The following is a 17881-nucleotide window of genomic DNA, read 5'->3' as shown; positions in this document are numbered from 1 at the left end:
TTTGTGGAAACACAAGATCCTCTTGTGCCAAGTTTTCCCTCCTTTGATAGAGATCGTGTTATTAAAAAATCACTCACTGTCCTCTCAATTCTGCTTCTAAAAACAAAACAAAAGCAAACACACACTGCAAGTGTGAAAAATGCCAGCAGCATCAATAGGCATCTGTAAGAATGCAGCAAATACTAGAACAGGGAAAACTCCCACTGGCGAACACCTAAGTGCCAGACACTGGGTAAGGACTGGAGACACAGCTGTGCAAGATGCAATCTTCTTCAGTCTTGCAAGAAGGATGACAGGGCCAGTGCGGCCGAGGTACGTACGCAGCACGGTGGCTCGGTCTCAACTACCTCACTCACCTGGCCCTACCACAGCACGGAAGGAAATGCATGGGCCACAGTGCTTGGCACAGCATGGGAGCTCATTTAATTGGTGGCAATAAAATAATCCTTATTCTTGAAGAGTTTATGATCAGATTTTTTTTTTTCCAAAATGGGATAGTACTTATGAGTAGAACCTAGGGGCTATAATTCTAATCTTTTTTGTTATTTATTTTTAATTGAAGTAGAATTAACAATATAGTGTTAAATTAATTTCAGGTGTATAATTTATTGATTCAACACTTTGTACATTACTCAGTGCTCATTACAATAAATGTACTCTTGTTTTTTCTGGGGTTAGGGTTAGAATTGGGGTTAAGGTATATGCTTGGTATCGTACCATTCAGAGACCTCTCCAGAGGATTAGGGTTAGTGTTAGTATTAGGGATAGGGTTAGGGACAGGGGTTAGGGGTTAGGGGTGAGGGTATGTGCCTGATATCCTGCAGTTCAGAGACCTCTCCAGAGCATAAAACCCCAGACTTCTGCTGGGGTGAGAAAAGACATGGTATCCATCCACCCAGCTGTAGCAAGGAGGGGATTTGGGGCTGTAAATACTCTTTAAATAAATATTCAATTGATCCTTCTGTTTTCATGTCTACCTTCATACCCATTTTCAGAAATACTACCAATTCAGTGCTTCTCCAGGATAACTAGGTCGCTTCTCGGTTTTTCTTATGTTCTGGAAGTCACTTTCTCAGCTCAGTGGGGGGTGGGGGGGTGGGGGCGGTGTTTAGGGTGTGCCTGGTATCCTGCAGTTTGGAGACCTCTCCAGAGGCTTATGGTTAGGGTTCACGTTAGGGTTAAGGTCAGGGGTTAGAGGTTAGTGGTTAGCGCTGTGCCTAGTATCCTGCACTCCAGACCACTCCAGAGAATAAAACCCCAGACTTCTGCTGGGGTGAGAAGGGACATGGCAACCATCTACTGATCTGAGGCAAGGAGGCAATTTGGTGCTCTAAATACTCTTTAAATAGATATTCGATTGGTTCTTCCATTTTTTTTTTAAATTTTATTTATTTATTCGACAGAGACAGAGACAGCCAGCGAGAGAGGGAACACAAGCAGGGGGAGTGGGAGAGGAAGAAGCAGGCTCCCAGTGGAGGAGCCTGATGCGGGGCTTGATCCCATAATGCCGGGATCACGCCCTGAGCCGAAGGCAGACGCTCAACCGCTGTGCCACCCAGGCGCCCCTGGTTCTTCCATTTTTATCTCTACCTTCACACCCAATAAATGTACTCTTAATCCTCTTACCTATTTCACCCATCCCTACACCCACCACCCCTGCAACAACCACGTTTATTCTCTGCATTTGAGAGTCTCTTTTTCCAACATCTGTCCATCGATCATCTGAAAGTCATTTCTTTTTTTTTCCACTTAAAATATCTTTATTTAATCTTCATTTTTGAATGATGATTTTGGTAATTTATTTTATTGTTTTTTAATTTTTAAGTTTTTTTTTATTATGTTCAGTTAGATGTTGGAAAATATCATGTACAGGTTGCAAGCATTATCTATTTCATAATAGTAGTTGATTAAATTTGCTTTTAGAAGTAAAAAAATGTCTCTTTTTTCATTGGTCTTTTGTTTTCTTTGTTCATTTTTGTTCATTGTTTCTTTAATTCTGCATATAAGTAAAATCATACGGTATTTGTCTTTCTCTGACTTATTTCACTTAGCATTTTACCCTCTAGGTCCATCCATGTCGTTGCAAATGGTAAGAACACATTCTTTTTTCATGGCTAATATTCCTCTGTGTGTGTGTATGCAACATCTTTATCCATTCATCTATCAGTGGACACTTGGGTTGCTTCTCTATCTTGGCTATTACAAATACTTCTGCAATAAATATAAGGGGTGCATTTATCTTTTTGAATTAGTGTTCTCATTTTCTTTGGGTAAGTATCCAGCAGTGGAATTAACAGATCATAGTAATTCTATTTTTAATTTTTTAGGGAACCTCCATACTGCTTTCCACAGTGGCTGCACCAATTTGCATTCCCACCACAGTGCACAAAGATTCTTTTTTTTTTTTTCCACATCCTTGCCAACACTTGTTATTTCTTTTCTTTTTGATTGTAGTCATTCTGACAGATGTAAGATGATATCTCATTGTGGTTTTGATTTGTATGTCCCTGACGACGGAGTATCTTTTCATGTGTCTGTTGGCTATCTGGCAGTCTTCTTTGGAAAAATGTCTGTTCAGATCCTCTGTCCATTTTTTAATCAAATTATTTGTGGGTTTTTTGGTGTTGTGCTATAGAAGTTCTTTATATTTTTTGGATATTAACCCCTTATCAGATAAATCATTTGCAATATCTTCTCCCATTCAGTAGGCTGCCTTGTTGCTTTGTTGATGGTTTCCTTCAGTATGCAAAAGCTCTTTATTTTGGTATAGTCCCAACAGTTTATTTTTGATTTGTTTCCCTTGCCTGAAGAGACACATCCTAGAAAAATGTTTCTATAGCCGATGTCAAAGAGATTACTGCCTATGTCTTCTTCTAGGAGTTTCATAGTTTCAGGTCTACATATAGGTCTAATGGATTTTGAGCTTATTTCTATGATCACATTTTAACTAACTATAAGGTTTTAAAAAGTCTCCCATTAGAGGGGCACCTGGGTGGCTCAGTCAGTTGACCCTCCAACTTGTAATTTCAGCTCAGATTGTGGTCTCATGGGTTGTGAGATCGAGCCCTACATAGGGCTCCGTGCTCAGAGGGGAGTCTGCTTGAGATTCTTTCCCTCTGCCCCGCCTCGCACCCATCTCTCAAATAAATAAATAAATCTTTTTTAAAAAGTCTCCCAAGAGACTTTTGACATGTGTCAGAAAGCACAATATTTTACCTGACATTGCATCCCTGATACCCATGTAAATCTTTACACATAATTTGATTATGTGTAATCAATATTTGATTATAAAAACTGACAAAGCAATTTTAAGAACAGAGAGTTATTTAAACTGCCATTCTATGGATAAAGAAGATGTGGTGTGTACACACACACACACACAATGGAATATTACTCAGCCATCAAAAAATGAAATCTTGCCATTTGCAAGGACGTGGATGGAACTAGAGGGTATTAAGCTAAACAAAGTAAGTCAATCACAGAAAGATTCGTGTGGTTTCATTCATATGTGGGATTTTAGAAACAAAACAGAGGAGCATAGGGGAAGAGAGGGAAAAATAAAACAAGATGAAATCAGAGAGGGAGACAAATCATAAGAGATTCTTAATCTCAGGAAATAAACTGAAGGTTACTGGAAGGGAGGGAGGTGGGGAGATGGGGTAACTGGGTAATGGACATTAAGGAGGGCACGTGATGTAATGAGCACTGGGTGTTACACACAACTGATGAATCACTGTACCTCTGAAACTAATAATACATTATACATTAATTGAATTTGGATAAAAAAATAAACTGCCATTCTAAATACTACACAAAAGAACTGTTTAGTTCCATTTCAACTTATCAAAACTCAAACAAAGTTGATTAATTAGCTGTGTATTCTTTCCATTAAAAAGTTCAAGTTGGTCACTCCTGGGCTTAAAATCCTCTGCGGAGTCCCCACCCTAGAGTAAAAGCCAAAGTCTTTACAAAGACCTATAAGGCCCTGCATCCTGGACCCTGAACTTGGTCTTCTACTACGTTGCCACTCCCTCTTGCTGCTCCCTCCACGCTGCACCAGCGTGTGTCTCACTCCAGCCCCAGCAGGAGTGCCTCAGGGCACGTGTGGTGCCCCAGGGCACGTGCATCTCCTCGCCACCTTCCCAGAGACATGTGCACCTCACACCCTTCTGGTCTTTGCTCACATAGCTCCTTCTTGGAGAAGCCCTCCTTGGCCGCCTCATTCCAAAGTGCAGCTCCTGTCCTACCTCACTGACCCATCCCCACTCTGAATTCTGTTTCCTTTCCCCACAGCACCTATAACCTCCTAATCTACTACATGACTTACTTATCCTCTATTTCTCTGACTAGAGGGAAACTCCACGGAGCCTGGGATTTCTGTGGGTTTTGTTCGCTGCTTTATCACCGCTCTCTAAAACTGTACCTGGCACAGAAGAGTTGCTTAAAAAATATTTGCTGAGGGGCGCCTGGGTGGCACAGCGGTTAAGCGTCTGCCTCCGGCTCAGGGCGTGATCCCAGCGTTACGGGATCGAGCCCCACGTCAGGCTCCTCCCCTATGAGCCTGCTTCTTCCTCTCCCACTCCCCCTGCTTGTGTTCCCTCTCTCGCTGGCTGTCTCTATCTCTGTCAAATAAATAAATAAAAATCTTAAAAAAAAAAATATTTGCTGAATAAATGAATTTCTCTTTAAAATGGTAAACTACACAGAATTTGCCTTTTGTTTAAAAATGTGTCTTACTTCATTATCTTTAATGGGATTAAAACATATAGTTTCATACACATACTCAAAATATGGCCTGCTGGTCTCTTGGTAATAATAAGAAAACTCTGTTTTGGTTGCACTTGAGAGATCTCACCACAGAACATGTTCTTTGAGGTACTTAATTTATAGAAGTTCTTCTGTTTACATGTAGCAACAACACAGTGTAAAGGGTGATGTTACAATAGAGAATCTGAGGCCATGTTCCTGTTTGAGGTTACATTTCAATGTAAACCAAGAAAATACTGATAGGAATTTTAATGACCACAGTTCATGTCTTACATACCAATAAAAGAAGTTGAAAAATTCCTTAGAAGTTATTAATCACTATATAGTTTTAAGCAATGACTAAGTACTAGACCACATATACCCATAATACAAAAGCGCACATTTCAGACCATGAACATACAGGTTGTTTTGTAGAAATTTCCGTTGCTATTTCTATACACACAGACTTCACAAAATATCATGTTATTAGTCACTGACCAGTTTTTCTCTTCTCCTTATTTTATGATACAACATCTGTTCTGTATATTGTCAACAATAATTCAGTTCGACTCTTCTCACACTGTGACTACCCAACTTCTGGAAGCCCTACCTGGCTTAAGCATACGAAGCGGAAGTACAGAAAAGAGGAAAACAGGTTCTTTCCTTCCTTCCACTAATGTCACTAATATTTATTGAGTATCTACTATGTACTCACAACTTACCTGATAGGATAAAATACTAGAAAACACTCAGGTCACAAATGTCCATCTTATCTCTTCTACAGAAAGGACATTGACTGTACTTTTACAGTACAACAAAAGAAATCCTGGTAACTTTCAAAGCCAAGAAAAATAAGGTTTGTGGGCTCATACAACGATTACACACTATACCCCACAGCATCTCACAGGACAATCACCCCATTGCCTTTTCTTCACATACTCGAACACTCTAATACCAAACAGGGCAGATCCAGTTTGCTAGAACATTCACTTTAACTAGGTAAGTTCTTCATTATATAACAATGTTTCACTTAATAAAAACTATTTCAAAAATTAAAAACCAAAACACGCCATGAGGATGTCCTTTCAACAAATTGAGAAGCTTCTCAACAGTGTCTTCTTCAAATATGCTTCAATCCAAGTTTTAAACAAACTAATTCTAGAATATTTTGTCATATTTATCCAGAAAATCATAAAATCTCTTTATTTCCCCCTCAGAATTTTTGCACTAGGAAATATCGTGGCGATCATTTACTTTAATACCTTTATTTTATAGACAGTGAGGTGGAGGCCCAAAGAATTGGGTAAGTTGTTACTCTTCTAACAGTGTTCCTTCATAGATCCTCAGTCTTTTAGAGTTTAAAAGAACTGAGTACACTTCTAGATGGAATGATACCACTGAGGTGCTGAAGCCCCTCGGCCATTTTGACAGATCCTGGACTGGAAGGTCTGAAGTCAGAGTTACAAACTCCTACCAAAATGATTCAATTCTCTCTGTATCATCCCTCAAAATAATCAACCAGTTTATGTAGGCACCTAAATAAGAAACAACCTATTCTATTTTTTTTATCATCTAACTTTTGGGAACCACCTGCATATTTTGGTTTGAAAGCTGTCTCCAGTAACTTCCTCATACTGGCCTTCCTTTCATTCTCTGGAGTCAGGAAGATCAACATATGCAACCCAAATGCTTTTCTATGAGACAGCTTTCAAATGCACGAGACATCCCTGCCAAGCCTAAACAGTCTCAGTTTATTCTATCATTTCTCCTAAAACCTGGGATCCAGACCCCTCACCAGCCCAGTCACACTGGTCATCTATGCCCTTCGTAAAATGCAGCTCCCAGAGCTGACTGGGGATGGCCAGATCAGTCCTGGGTAAGTGTAAATATCACCTCTCTCGTTCGGGCCAGTATATTTCTATTCACTTAGCTTACATATAAGTTGCATTTTGATAGCTCTGTTACAAAGTTGGTTTAAACTGAGCCAACCAGAACTATAAGGTGAACGGCACAGTTCTCCATCCTATGCACAGACACATGTAAGATGTTCCCCTCCAACTCTTCCCCTGTCATTCATGTGTCCGTGCAGTCACAGATTCTGCCAGCTGGCCTCCTGCCTGAAAACACTGACGAGTCCTTGTACAATGCAAACGAACACTGTTCTCCCACTCACCGCAGAAACCTTTGCTTCTTTCTCATAAGCTGTTAAGATACAGAATGAGTCAACTACTCTCTGCATCGAGTTTCCAGGTAGACAGAATTACCACAGTTGACTTTTTTCTCTTTAAAACATTTAAAAATTCATACTTTTACACAGAATCTGGATACAAAATCATTAGTGATTGTCATTCTTTTTTTTTTTTTTTCTGGTTAAGGTTTTATTGCTTTAGTCTTCCTCTCAAAGGATTTTTATTAAATCTTTTATTAAATCTTTATTAAAAAACTTTTATTTTATTTTATTAAATCTTTTATTAAATCTTTATTAAAAAACTTATGAAGTTCCACAGACATGACCAAGGGGTTTTTGGATAATTATTCAAAAAAAAATCACTAACAGAAAAATTTCACTTCCCACTTAAAAAAAATAGTACACACGCATACATGACCGCTCTGCTCAGTCACAGGGCAAGAGGGGAAAAAAAAAAAAAAACCACCAGCATAAAAGCGCGCTGCATAATCTCTCCTAACATGCCGAAGTAACCTACGTCAGTTGGGCAGATACTGAGTGCCACTTGCACGGAGGCCCCGACCAGGCACTGAGAGGTAAGTACTGCATATTCTGTTTTTTTTAAACAAAGTCTTCTGTAAAACTTTAGAGGCCTAATTAAGGTATAAAGGAATAGAACCTACTCAACGCAACTATAAATATTTCTAACAAAAATTGTATCATTAACATAGTCTAGACTCTCTGATGACTGGCAGTTCTAATTAGCTAATATTGAGGTAGGTGAAAACAATGGATCGTGCCAGAAATCTATGCCAAAAAATAGGGTTTACTTTGTAATTCTGTGTGAACTCATTATTGCAAAAAACACTATCCAGTAAAAATCAGTAAATAATGCCAATATTTCAGGGTACTTTAGAATGAAGGGAAAAGAACAAATTTATTTTAAAATGGAGTATCCCTACACTTAAATGCATGTGTATACAAATTATTCAGCACAATTTAAAATAAAAGGGTTATTAAATTCTACTCTTTGACCACGTATCTATGTACATAAAGGTCTTTTCTATACTTCTACTACTTCTATACTTTCTAGTACTTCTCTGGATAGAATCCCAGTACTAGAATTCCTCGGGCAAAGGGTATAAATGTTTTTAAAGTTTTATATATAAATTGATGTTTTTTGGTTTACAAAAACATTTTAGCAATTAACCCTCCCACCAGTGACAATCTGGGCTTCACTCTTCTCAGCCAACCTGCATATTTTAATTCTAAATATAAACTGTTAATTTGATAAGTGAAAAATGAATCCGTTGCTTGCTTTATATTTATTTAATGATCACTAAAGCTAAACATGTCTATTTTTCCTAGAATTTCCACGTGCCTAAAAAAATGTCAAAAACAATGAAGTACATGCAGTGATTTGCAATATTTATGTCCAGGTTGGGAATGGAAGTAATAGAAATTCTTGGCAAAAACATAAGCTGTGAGCAGACTTCCTCTAAAGGAAGGTGTGTCTGGGGGTCCTGAGGGGACTCGCTCCAAGTGCAGTACAGTGCAGTGGTTCAGAGCATGGGCTCTGCAGTCAGGCTTGAACCTGGGCTCCATTATTTCTAAGCTGTGTGGCCTTGGGCAGTCTCTGACTTCAGTTGCTTCATTTGTACAACGGGGAGTAATAATACAGCCAAGTCCTTGTCACACTGGCCGTCATATAGTAAGTGCTAGAAAACTGCTATCTGTATTCTCCTCTCCCTCTACCCATTAAACTACCAAAGGATGAATACAGTAGGCAAAGTCTCCTTGTCCTATCATTTTGTGAGAATTATTATTCTTAAACTAATTTGCAGATCTTTACAGAATATATACATAAAGACTGAGTCTGGGGAGGGTAAACATGTCGCTGTGCTCACCGTCTACACTCTGCATCTGCTAATACTTCAGTGCGTGCTTTCTCTCTGGGACTTAATAGTACTTTTGGGACATAACACCGTAAAGAGCACACTGTGGCACAAAGCCTCCTCACTCACCGGCTCGCCAGCTACCATGTGGTGGTGGGGGGGTGGTAATGCCTCTTATAAATTACTTTCAACTGGCTTCCAAGAGCTTATTAGTAACATGACCAGTCATTTACTGGAACAGATACTACCTCAGATCACTATATGACTTTCCTTCACTTAAGTAATCCACAGGCATTTACTAGGTATCTACTGTAGGATGGCTCTGAAACACTCTATGGGAAAAGAGTTATAACAGAGAAAGCCATCATCCTTAAAAAGTGTGCATTTAAAAGAAAGAGCTTCCCATCCTGCAGAGCAGTTTACAAAGGATGCTTCTCTCCCTGCCATGGGTAAGGGCTTACTGCAGTGTTCAAGGCCACAGAGTATGGAGTGTGCTGAGGGTGTGTAAGCCCCTCCAGCCCATGTAATTCCTCAGCTTTCCAAGAAGTCTGTAAAGCACAGGGCTTCAATGTCAGATGAGATAATGCATGTGAAAATCATCTGAAAACTGCAGAATTAACAAAGATCCTTGTGGTATCTTGAAAACTCAAAGAATAAAAATATTTTGTTAAATGTCTACAAATACAGGGCATCTGGGTGGCTCAGTCAGTTTAGTGTCTGTCTTAGGCTCAGGTCATGATCCTGGCATCAAGCCCCACATCCGGCTCCTTGCTCAGCAGGGAGCCTGTTCCTCCCTCTGGCTTGTGCTCTCACTCTTTCTCGCTCTCTTTCTCAAATAAATCTTTTTTAAAAAATTGTTTACAAATACCTAAAAAGTAGTATAAAGATAAAGTTAATAGCATAAAAACTATCCTAGAGAGTGCGTGGGTGGCTCAGTTGGTTAAGCATCTGCCTTAGGCTCAGGTCATGATCCCAGGGTCCTGGGATCGGGCTGCATCAGGCTCCCTGCTCAGCGTGGAATCTGCTTATCCCTCTCTCCCCCCCGCTGCTTGTGCGCTCTCGCTTTGTCTCTCCCTCTCTCAAATAAATAACTAAAATCTTAAAAAAAAAATTAAAAAAATAAAGATTAAAAAAAATAAAAGCTATTCTAGGTATTCACCATCTTCTTTTAGTCCAAATTGTTTTATGGAAATATTGTTAAAAATAGTAAAATCTAAATTCACTTGTAAAATAAAATCTTTACTTGTTTTAAAATATGTTACAAATAAATTAATGAATACTTTCATTTAAAAATCAACATATTTCCTTCCCCCCCTCCCTCCTTCCATCTCCCCAGCTCTCCTCTTCTCTCTCGTTCAGACAGGATGAGTTGGTACATGTTAAAGTTTAGAAAAGTCTTCCTATTTTTACTTGTTTTCTAGCAATAATACCAGATCATGTCGGAAACAGGAGATAGGGATAAAACACACATTGCACTGAATGTGATTTCTGGAGCCGAACCGTCAGGATTGAACCCGGACACTTAACAGCTGGGTCTTTAGGCACATGAAAGTGCTCTGGGCCTCAGTTTCACCACTGGATATGGGTTTGTGAAAGTTCTGTGATGATTCAGTGAGTGAATACACATAGAGTGCCCAGAATGGTGCCTGGAAGACCGTCTGCACTTAATGATATTGGTTACTATTACTAATCAAGAACTCTGATGAAGTACCTCTAAGGATCAAGAAAGCTGGGACTCTGCTCTTCTTTAATGGGTAGTTATCGTGCCTCAGTCCTGGGTCAGCTGGAGATATACAAAATTAACACCGCTCCCACTCACGGGACTTCACCGGCTAGTGGGAAGCAGAAACAGAAACTCAACAATACTGACGCTAGTACAGAGCACAGTGCCTTCACAAGGGTACTCCACACTGTCTTTCTTGGGGATGCTGGCAAGGAAGCAGGAGAGGATAAAATCAGGGAAGCTTCCAGAACAGCTGGGTTTGAACTAGGTCTTGAAGGAAAGTAGGAGCTCAGGATATAGGACAAAGAAGGAAGAGTGCCAGAAAGGCACAGAGCTGTGAGGGAACACAGGACATCAAAAAACTGCAAATAATTCAGTAAGTCTGGAGCCAAGGCATCAGAGGGAGAAAATGGCCAGGGAGCCAGCTGAAGAGGGAAGCAGAGCCCAGTCAGAAGGAAATCATGTGTCCCGACTGAGAGCTTTCCATCTGCCCGGGGTTCAATGGGCCGCACTTGAAAGGCATTGTGAAAGCTGAAGCCGGAGCTCCAAGGAGTAGCAAGGGTGGCCTGAAGGCAGGTAGCGGGAGTGGTAAAAGGACAGGCAGATGGACAGACAGACACACGGTGCAGAGGAAAGGTCAAGTGCAGGAGAGAGTCAGGAGGTTGAAGGCACAGGAACCACTGACGGGAGGTGGCGGGTGAAGCAGGGCACGGAGTCCTGGACATCTCTGTGACGCCTAACTTAGTACCCAGACCGAGGGAGGACCCCCAGCAAATGACCCAACCTCTGGAATTCTGTTTATCCACAAAATAAGGACACTTAATGTTTCTGACTAATTTCCATGAGATAAGAGACAAACAACAAAACCTGAAACTCCCTTGAACTTTAAGGAGAAAAGGCACGTATGATTTCTAGAAACATTCTGAACTCAGAGAATAAAGATCTCAGATCTTCGCTATAAAATCTTTTTATATTACCTAGTGATCGTACTTAAAGGTCAGATCAAGCCACATGGAAACATGGTATTTGTCTTCCTCACACTGAAATGACTATTACAGTGGGATTCTTTTTTCTTACAGTTTCTACACATTACGTTGTATAACCCTAGTCCTTTGTATTACCACCTCCTTTGTCTTCACGTTTGATAACTTTCACACCATCCTAGCCAGTGCTAAAGCTGCCAAACGCCACACAAAGAAAATCAGTGAAAGGTGAAAGAAAAATAGCTAGGATATGTGAAACCCCAAATGTGCAAGTGGGCGCTTACTCCAATAATTCGAATGTCAGGCCCCTTTCCCATCAATTCCAACATACGTATTTATGGAAGGTGAAGTGTCTTCTTTAGTGCCCATTAGGTGAGGACACCCCAGACACACACAAAGGAAACTACAGACTGGAGAACACTGTTGTTGCTTTCTGTGTTCAAGAAGTTCTCTGCACCCTGTCCTGTAAATGACCCTCTGCAGACTTACTGAGAGGTGGTCAGAGCCAGCCTCGGCCGTGGGGTCAGCAGCAGCGTCACACTTCCACAAGCCAGAAAAAGCGAGCTCCCCAGGAGGCAGGGCAGGGAGGTCCCCTCATACAGACCGACCACAGACAACTCGACTCTGAACACAGACACTCTGGCATGTGTGAGGCTCTATCCTGAGAAAGTGCAGGTGGCTGCCAGCATGTCTCCTTCTGGGAAAATGTTTCCTAGATCCTTCCAAAAGTGAATCTTGACCACAGTCACAGCTATCAAAATAGGACTCAAAGCTGGCTGGAAAACAAAAAAATGACCTGCTGGTGTAGACAGATTTATTCACGGAGTTAACTGGGGCGCGCACTGACTATGAAGAGCAGCGGAGCAGCAGCTTCCTGGAACCGACCATCTGACTTTGCCAACGAAGTGACAAGAGGCTGGTCGCAGCCTGTGCCCTGGGTTTCTGTCCCACAGGCAAGAATTCATGTTTCCCACCTGCCTGCTTAACAGGCAAATGGCCCACACAACCGCTCAAGTGAAGGCTTTTTAGTCAACTAAAAAGGAGGTGGACAAATATCACTAGGTGAGTGCGAGGCCACGACGTGTGTGACACCGGACCACACTCAGGCGTCCCTGTTTGCTCAGTCAAGAACAAGGAGGCTTTGGCGAGTAACTGACAAGTGTTCAGAAGACCAGGCAGCCAGAGGAAGAAGCAAGGTCTCTTTCTGCCGTGAAGTCTGTTTATTCTCAAGGGCACTGCTCAGCCGCCCCGGCCTCCGATCCTGATCCATCTGGGCTTGTCCGGTTCCTCCGTAGACCGAATCCCTGTGGTTCCACAGAACCCAAGCTCTCACTGCATTCTCCTTTCTCAAAGATTTCATTTTTCCCCATTCCACAAACTTTCCCTCAACCTTACCTCTCCTCAACAAAGGACAGTGTATCAAGAGAAATCAGAGAATCAGATCAATCAACACTCATCATTTAACAATACACAAATAAAATTCCTATCTGTGGGTCCACACTCTTGTGCCTCTTCTGGTTGTTTTGAAAGCATGGTCCTGGAGCTTCCTCTTTGGTGCATGCCACTGTGGGCACTCTGAGTCACATCATCTTGATGTGTAAACACGGTCTTGAGCAGACTTGGCCTTACGGAGAAGTCACCTCCTGTTGCTTATCATTTCACATGACTTGAACCAAGCAATTCGTTGCTAAGGCCTGAATTTGAACAAAATTACTAATAATTTAGCTCTTTTTCATTTAAGGTTGTTGATTGGTTATTAAGTGAATAAATTATTAGGGGTAAAGGTGACATTTCAGGAATCTTAAAGCAAAAACTAAAAGCCAGTACTCAAGTTCATACTAAATCTTTGAATACAGTGGTTTGATTCTGTTTCTGCCCCAAATAAAAGCTAAGAAAATAATTATCCGGGCAAGTTGGTACCAGGGTATATATTTCCAGAGGACGTATTACATTAGAGCTCAGATAATTTTCTTAAATACTAATAGATGAGTTTTGGGGGGAGCCTCTTATTTTCTTCCTTTCTGTAGCTAGAAAGATCTTGTCAGCTCATGTCAACATGTCCGGTTATGCAAAAATGAGATGATAATGTCTTAAAAAACGTTAGCTACTCTAGTAGCAATGAAATCAACTCTAGACACACACAGACCCACTTCCGAAAACAAGTAAAAATACAGCGGAGGGTATTTTGCTGTGGAAGAGTTTGCTGTTTTACATATGTTAGAATAGTAGCAGAGTTAGCAATATTGCATGGCAGAGACAAAACTGGGACAGACCCCTCTGCTTCACCACACATGGCAACAGACAGCTGCCAGGGTGGCCGCAGTTACTTCACTTTCAGGAGGGAAGGGGGTTCCTCAGACGGAACCCGGGGCAGAACCTGCCCCATACTACGCAGCCCACTCACTCACTGTGCCCTCAGGGCAAAGGTTTCAAGCCTCATTTACGTCCCTCAGAGTGTGGGGCATTAAGGACAGTTTAGCGACCACACATACCTTTCCATTAGAAAGCATTATGAGGAAATTATAATTATTATAGATACAAGTATTCTAAGGAACAAAGATTCAAAACAAACATTCCTTTGTGCTTTTCTCTAGGCAGTAAAGTGACAAGACACAGTACTCCCAAGTACAATGCAGTATATCTATACTAATAACATGTCAGAAGCTGTTGTTTAACGAGTATAAAAATGGAAGACACTTCCAGGGAGCCTGGCTGGCTCAAGCCGTAGAGCATGTGACTCTTGATCTCGAGGTCATGAGTTCAAGCTCCATGTTGGGCGTGGAGCTTACTTAAAAAAAAAAAAAAAAAAAAGATGAACTTATTTTTTTTTAAAAAGTAAAATAATTAAAATGTATTCAGGAATAAATAAAGGAAGAAAAGGAGGAAGGGAAGGTGGGAGGAAGTTAGTTACACCTGAAAAAAATGATTAAAAGAGCAATTTGCAATCCAAAGGTTGATAAGGAGTACTGTAATCCAAAGAGCATACCAGAAGCCTGGTATGTGTGAGAAGGAGCCCTACCAAGAACAGTGAGATAATGCCTCATTAGACAAGAGCACATTCCCAACATCATACATTCATCCTTCAATTTCAGGCCCTCCCATACTGAAAGATATCATCTCAATATTTCCAGGACCTAGCATATGAAAACACTAAAAACAACTTTTGCTGAATAAAAGAATGGAGTAAGTCAAGGTTCAGGAAAATAATCTGGAATCCTCAAATGATTAAAGGAAGGTATAAAATAATACCTCTGAGGGAAGATGATAATAAATGGGGATCGATTCATATAAGAATCGGATAACAACGGTCAAGTACATGAAAGGATTTTTCTCTCACTTTAGAGAAGATAAAATTGACTAAAATTATGGCACTGATAGCATAGGATGGATATAATCAAGAACTAAGGTAATATGCTAGTGTCACTGACTAATAATCAACTTTCGAGAGGTCACCAAACACCCAAATGACCGGATTTCAAGACGGCCTTGATTCATCTCTACCAAAGATCATTTCTGAGCCGTCCCATTCACATGCCCACATCGTGCAGGTGTCTTCCTCTGACTGACTCAGGATGAGGGTGGGTAGTAAGAGGCCCCTCAAGAACCCCTGTGGGGTTCGACGCTGTCCTGGAAGTGGGAACTCCACTGTCGTTAGGAAGAATCATTCCCCTGCTCTGGAGCGGTTGGGCCACACTGTTCCCGGGCTGTTTATTTACAGGGAAGGATGTTTCTTAAAGCCGAGACCACTGCAAAGCCACAAACTCTCAGTTCTTCAAGGGCAGTATGAGCTGCCCCTGCCAAGGACTGGACACAGTGGGGGACGTGAAGCCCGATCACCAGGGAGAAGGATCCAGCCTGACCTTTTAACCGCTACGACACTCAGTTTCCTCACATGGCAAGTAGGTAGGTGACAGCAGTACTCAGCCCACAGGATCGCTGTGAGTGTTCTTTCAGATAGGGCTTAAAGGTAGGCACCTAATAAAAATGAACGCATCAATCTGAGTAAAGAGCACTGAAGGACTACCTTTGAAATGTATATCAGAAGACAAGGTTTTCGTAAGACGAACAGAACTAAAAAAAATTTTTTTTCTCAGATTATTTACCTATTTCCTCATTTCATAGTCAATTCATGTTCAGTATTAAAAATTTTAAAGTATATGGATAAAACTCAAAAATGACTTGTACAAAATTACATTTTGGCATATATATCTGTGCAGATGTGTGTGTACATAATTGCTTTTCCTTCCCCCCAAAGTGGTATGTCGTGTGATCTGCTTTCCTTACTTAACATTATTCCCTGTCGAGAAATAGGCATCCACACTGCCATTTCCAGTGGCTGCAGAGTATTCCACTGTATGGCTACACCATAAGATATGTAACCAATCCCCTGATGATGGACATTTGGTTTGCTTGCAAATTTCACCTTTGTAATTAACATTGTTAAATATTCTTGAACATCAAATGTTCTGCAACCCCTGCCATTTCTGGCTCTCCTGGTTGCCATACTTCATTCAGGAAGAAGTTGGATGCACATTTACAACATGGCAAGCAAGCAATGGCACATTCTTCTCTGAGTCCGACATTAATGTAACTTTCCTAATCTCTACAGCAATATTTACTCATATGGAGAATTTCTACCCCAGTATGTAGTTTTAAACGCATTTCCCAAATCTGTCGGGAAATACTCAAAATAAAATAAACATGCTGAGATTTTCAGAAAAAAAATTTTCACAGAAAGTACAAAAATAAAAGAAGTTCTTGCTACCTGTTCCTAAGTTACAACCCTTGTCTGGGATTTTCACCTCTCTGTGTCTAGTCTCAGTTCTTGAAAAGTTACTTCTCACACAAAGACTTTCTCAACTAAGTGGATAAAGGTTTTTCTATTTTCATTCCACAATTGCAATTCCCATGATTTCAAGAATCACTCTGTTTTTTCCTGCACAAAAGGAAAGTCCATATTTACTGGGTTTTTGTTTTGTTTTCAATCTTATTAATTTCTGCAATTATCTTTATCATTTTCTTCTACTTTCCTTGGGTAAACAATTCTCTTCTAGCTTCCTGAACTGTATGTTTATCTATTTTCAATCTTTTTAAAAAATAAACGCTTTCACAAGCACATAGAGTTGTTGAGTCACTATGCTGTACACCTGAAACTCATGTAACATGTGTTAACTATACTCAAAAATCTGCAAATAAAATAAATGCATTCAGGGCTCTGCATCTGAGACCAACACTTCAGCTGCATCCCATAGTTTGGCATAGAGTACTTCTGTCATTTTGTTCTAAGTACTTCAAAATTCCCACTGTGATTTCTTAACCCATGAGTCTCTTAGAAGCATATTTTTTTAGATTCCAAATGTATCCTTTATCTTTCTATTGTTAATTTCTAATTTAGTTGCCCCGTAGGCACTGGCATATTAGCTGCTAGGTTAACAGTTTTCTGAATGTTCTGAGGTCCTCTGATGACCTTGTACACAGTCAAATTTGCAAAAATGCTCGTGTACCTTCAGCACAAATTCTGCAAAGTCACATTGGGTAAATCTTTCAAGTCTCTAACCTCTTTTTTATCTGGCATATTCTAATAAAGATGTGCTAAAATCTCCCATTACGGTTGTGGATTTGCCAATTTGTCCTTTAAATTTTGCTGTTACATGCATAATTCAAGATCTTTATGTCCTTTGTGAACTGCTCTTTTTAACTTCTGCTGTGACCCTCTTCATCTCTCTTGATATTGAATTTGCCTTGAAGTCTATTTTTTCTGATGTTAGTATTGCTACTTTGGCTTTCCACTGGTTGGGATTTGACTGATCTGTGTTTTCTCATGCCTTTATTTTCAACCTTTCTGAGTCACTTTTTCAGCTGTGTCTCTTCTAAGCGGCATACAGTTGTTTTTTTTTTTTTTTTTTTTTTTTTTTTACACAAATCCAAACTGATAGTCTCTTTTAACAGGTGAGTTCAATCCATTTAAATTTCTTTCTCATAATCTCCTTTCCCATCTTTTCTTGTTTAACAGAAAGTACCACTTTCATTCTTGTTCGCTTTTCTTTAGGTTGTATTTCCATATTTTAACAATTAACCTATCAACCCTGTATGTAATGCACACCTATAACATTATAACCTCATCCCCTGACAACCCCCACTGTCTGTTAGTTTCACAGTTTGAGTGTTAGAACTAAGTTAGCAGTCAGAGGAGTCGTCGGTGCTTTGATATGGCTAGGGACAGAGTCTTTTTCTTTTAATGTAAACCATCATTGCTAGATATATTGAAATCTTCCCTTAATTTTGATGACTTTCAGATGAGATCTGTGCACAGAGACAGTCCTATCGGAATATCATTTTTCTTCTAAAAATAACTTCACAGAAGTGG

The 17881-nt window shown here is 40.3% G+C and overlaps 2 protein-coding genes across 4 annotated transcripts in view; one reads left to right on the top strand and one right to left on the bottom strand.

Moving 5' to 3' along the window:
• UBAC2 (UBA domain containing 2) overlaps positions 1 to 17881 on the bottom strand; it is a 172604-nt gene that overhangs the window by 65449 nt on the left and 89274 nt on the right. The window lies entirely within an intron of this gene.
• Positions 7361 to 17881, top strand: part of GPR183 (G protein-coupled receptor 183) — a 14142-nt gene continuing 3621 nt past the window's right edge. The window contains exons 1-2 of one of the 2 annotated variants that reach the window (XM_008685002.2): positions 7383 to 7509; positions 15233 to 15417. The gene's annotated coding sequence lies outside the window, so the exon portion shown is untranslated. Of the gene's footprint in view, positions 7510 to 15232; positions 15418 to 17881 lie in introns of both variants that reach the window. The other variant, XM_008685001.2, reaches the window with a different exon arrangement.

Source organism: Ursus maritimus, unplaced genomic scaffold, assembly GCF_017311325.1.
Source record: "Ursus maritimus isolate PB19 unplaced genomic scaffold, ASM1731132v1 scaffold_10, whole genome shotgun sequence".
In the NCBI taxonomy this organism is placed as follows: Eukaryota; Metazoa; Chordata; class Mammalia; order Carnivora; family Ursidae; genus Ursus; species Ursus maritimus.
This window is presented reverse-complemented; position numbering and strand designations above follow the sequence as displayed.